Source organism: Rhinatrema bivittatum, chromosome 2 (assembly GCF_901001135.1).
Source record: "Rhinatrema bivittatum chromosome 2, aRhiBiv1.1, whole genome shotgun sequence".
NCBI classification, from domain to species: Eukaryota; Metazoa; Chordata; class Amphibia; order Gymnophiona; family Rhinatrematidae; genus Rhinatrema; species Rhinatrema bivittatum.
The window spans coordinates 37,619,262-37,623,267 of NC_042616.1; positions in this window are offsets into that span (position 1 = coordinate 37,619,262).

Consider the following 4,006-nt stretch of genomic DNA (forward strand, 5'->3'; position numbering starts at 1 on the left):
CAATGTAATCCTGTAAAATTCAGCATATGCTGAGATTGTACATTACAAGAGTTGAAGGCAACATGGGTCTTATAGAAATAGATTATACATATAGGACTGCCCCTATAGCCCTTCAAACATATCTACCATCATCAACATATCCCAGTCAAAAGGGCTGAAGTACAAAAATAACTGGCCAGAATCTGCCTACATCCTTAAACATGGATGACCCTTTCAGCAAAGGGAAGGAATGAGAGAGAATTTACCAACACATTTTGGGAAGGAGATAGATTAGAGTGAGGCACATTACAATTCAGAGAGGTAGATTAGCGTAAGGCACATTACATTAGTGAGGTACATTATAGTAGGAAATAGAGTTGCTTCAGAAATCCTATATGGATCAAGATCAGATTCATGATGATCTTACACCTGAAGATGGGAGACTGATAAATTACAGTACAGAATAGCAGATTACAGACAAAATGGTTTACAACCAGCATAGAAAAAACTGACAACAGATAAATGCAGATTCTGTAAAACAGAACTAGAAACAGTTACTCATTTCATTGCTGGAGTCAAGTGTTGATGTTAGGCTTGTAAACAGGAAGGCATAATGTGGCATGCCTAATCCACTGGAAATTGTGTAAACATTGTACCATAATTGTACCAGAAAAGCATCTGGAACAAAACCTTGAGAGATTTGTAGATAATGAAGTTGTGATCACCATCCCAACAAATAAATAACAATGCAAGAAAACTGGATATTGTGATAGAGAAAATGGCATTGCTGATAGAAATGTCAGTACCAGGCAACTATTCTGTGTTTCATATGGTGAGAGAAGATCCTCAGTTATCAAATGCTGCAATTAGAAACCATGAAAATGTGGCAGAAAGATGGAGAAAAAGTCCCAGTTTTATTGGATGTCACTACCCTGATTTAAAAGAACTTCCAGATACATCTAGTTATGTTTCCTGTGCATTTAACATCTTATAAATGCCAAAAAGAAACTCTCTCTGGCATAATACACGTATTATTAAAAAAAAGGTAATTAGAAGTGAATTTGAGATCGTGAGTTCACACTCTACATACTTTACCTTACCAGTGTTATTCACTCCTATCAAGATATGTGCAAACTTTGGAGACATTACCTGCCTCCAGTGAAACCATTTGCATATACTGAATGTGGAAAACTCATCATGAGAAGATAAAACTCAGGAGCCACTAGAGAAGCAACACAGGATTGAAAGGTGGCTATCCTTACAGGAAAATTAAGTAAAACTGAAAACCTCTCCCTAAATGACGACTGAAGCAGGAAGATGTATATAAATATTTAGGAAAGCCTCATATAGTGCCACTAGGGGCTACAAGCTTGTGAATGAAGCTCTAGAAGGCGCTAGGGCTTTTTTAATCATTGGTTACCCAGAGTAGATGATTCTTCATAAGAAGCTATCGTGTGTTTAGGTAAAAGATCCACCTTGAATTTGAAAAGATAATAAATCTTTGTGTTACCAGTTGTAGATCACAATAAGGTCGTGCCGGGCTTCATTCATAGAATATCTTATACTGTCCGTGTGCTATCCGACACTGCAATATTTCGGAAGATGCTCCTTCTTCAGGGAAACAGGGGATGCTTGATACCAGCAAATTGTGACTGGTGGGTAACTTGTAACCTAAAACAATGTGCAACAGAAAACCCTTTAAATGATGTGTAACATCTAACTTTGGAGGCGAAACAAGATTTGTTAAGACACCTACTTGGTCTATATAGGATGGTCAATGTATCGTTGAGACCAAGACTTCATAAATGCTGAAAGAAACAAGCCAACCGATCAAAGTTTACACTTCTTGCATACTTCTATATATGTGGAGGACTTCAGTGTAAAAACTTACGTGCGTGGTGAAAACCTGCTGCATTCAATGAGTCTGACATTGACAGGCTCCCGCTGTAGAACGCTGACATTTAAGGGAAAAAATCCCACCGATTTGGAAGATTGACAGGCAGATGTGTGACGTGAGTGTATCCAAAAAAGGATATATACGTCATATGGCAGCCATTTTGGAAAAACTGGGGAAGCCTAGTTTTTCTTAAATGGGTATGTACGTCATCAGGAAGCCATATTGGAAAACAGAGGAAGAAAAAGATGGACTTTATAATGTTGTTAAATCAGAGAATACCATTCAACTTTTTCATTCAGGCCTGACAGTTCAATGGATTTTTGGTCTACAGTGCATTGAACCGTCGGGCCTGAATGAAAACGTTGAATGGTATTCTCTGATTTAACAACATTATAAAGTCCATCTTTTTCTTCCTCTGTTTTCCAATATGGCTTCCTGATGACGTACATACCCATTTAAGAAAAACTAGGCTTCTTCAGTTTTTCCAAAATGGCTGCCATATGACGTATATGACTTTTTTTGGATACACTCACGTCACATCCACCTGTCAATCTTCCAAATTGGCAGGATTTTTTCATTTAAATGCCAGCTTTCTACAGCGGGTGACTGTCAATGACAGACTCATTGGATGCAGCAGGTTTTCACCACGCACGTAAGTTTTTCACTGAAGTCCTCCACATATATAGAACTATGCAAGAAATGTAAACTTTGATTAGTTGGCTTGTTTGTTTCAGCATTTATGAAGTCTCGGTCTCAATGATACATTGACCGTCCTATATAGACCAAGTAGGTGTCTGAACAAATCTTGTTTTGCCTCCAAAGTTAGATGTTACACATCATTTAAAGGGTTTTCTGTTGCACATTGTTTTAGGTTACAAGTTACCCACCAGTCACAATTTGCCGGTATCAAGCATCCCCTGTTTCCCTGAAGAAGGAGTGTCTTCCAAAACATTGCAGTGTCGGACAGCATAAGATATTCTATGAATGAAGCCCGGCACGACCTTATTGTGATCTACAGACTGGTAACACAGATTTATTATCTTTTCAACTTCAAGGTGGACCTTTTACCTAAACACGATGGCTTCTTATGAAGAATCATCTACTCTGGGTAACCAATGATTTAAAAAGCCCTAGCGCCTTCTAGAGCTTCATTCACAAGCTTGTAGCCCCTAGCGGCACTATATGAGGATATCCCAGAGTTTAAAAAACATTTACCCTCTTTCTCTCGAGCTGGATTTATTACACTTTGATATTTAAGTTCCCAGCCACTTTTGGATTTTCAGCTTTTGTATAAATATTTAAGAGCAGAGGAAGGTGCAAAAATTATTGAATGAAAAGATCAATAAAGAGTGCCATAGGAGAGTGAAATTAATATTGAAAAATGCTATAATAATGTGGAATAAGATACATAAGACATTGGAATGGGGGGAAGGGAGTGCAGGAGCCATGGACCCACCAAAGTCTTCAATGGCAGCAGCAAGCCAAAAAGCCTTCATCGGGCTCAGGCTGCAAATCTCGCTGCTCTCCCACCCCTTTCCTGCTGAGAAGGGAAGCCTCATTGGCAGCAGGTGGGAGAGCAGATTATTTCCTACTCATACCTCTCCGTCTGGTGTTTGCCGCTGCTGCCTCTGCTCTGATCCCCCTCAGTCACTCTCCATCCTCTGAAAAAGGGAGAATCACGTCCTTGCCACGTCCTCCTCCTTGGCTACTGGTTCATGAAGGATGTCGTGCAGGTATTAGTAGCCAAGGAGAAGGAAGCGGCCCAAGGTGCTGCAAGGCCGCAAGCCTCCTCTTTTAGAACACGGAGGGTGAATGAGGGAATCGCTATAATTTGGTAGGGGGAGGGCACGGAAAGGAAATAAATAAAACACCGTCCCACCTATCACCAATGAGGATTCTGGGAGTGAGTGGGGTGAGGGAAGGAGTGAGGAGATCACAGGGTGTGGGAGTGAATTATCAAGATTGTGAGAAGTAGGAAGTGAGAGGGGATTTTGGAAGTGAAAGAGTGAGGGTACTCTGCAGGGTTGGGAGTGAAGGAGTTGAGTTGGGGAGGTCAGAATGAAAGAGTGAAGGGATTTCAGGGGTGGGAATGAAGAAGATGAGTGAGGAGCTTGCTTTTTTTTTTTTCTC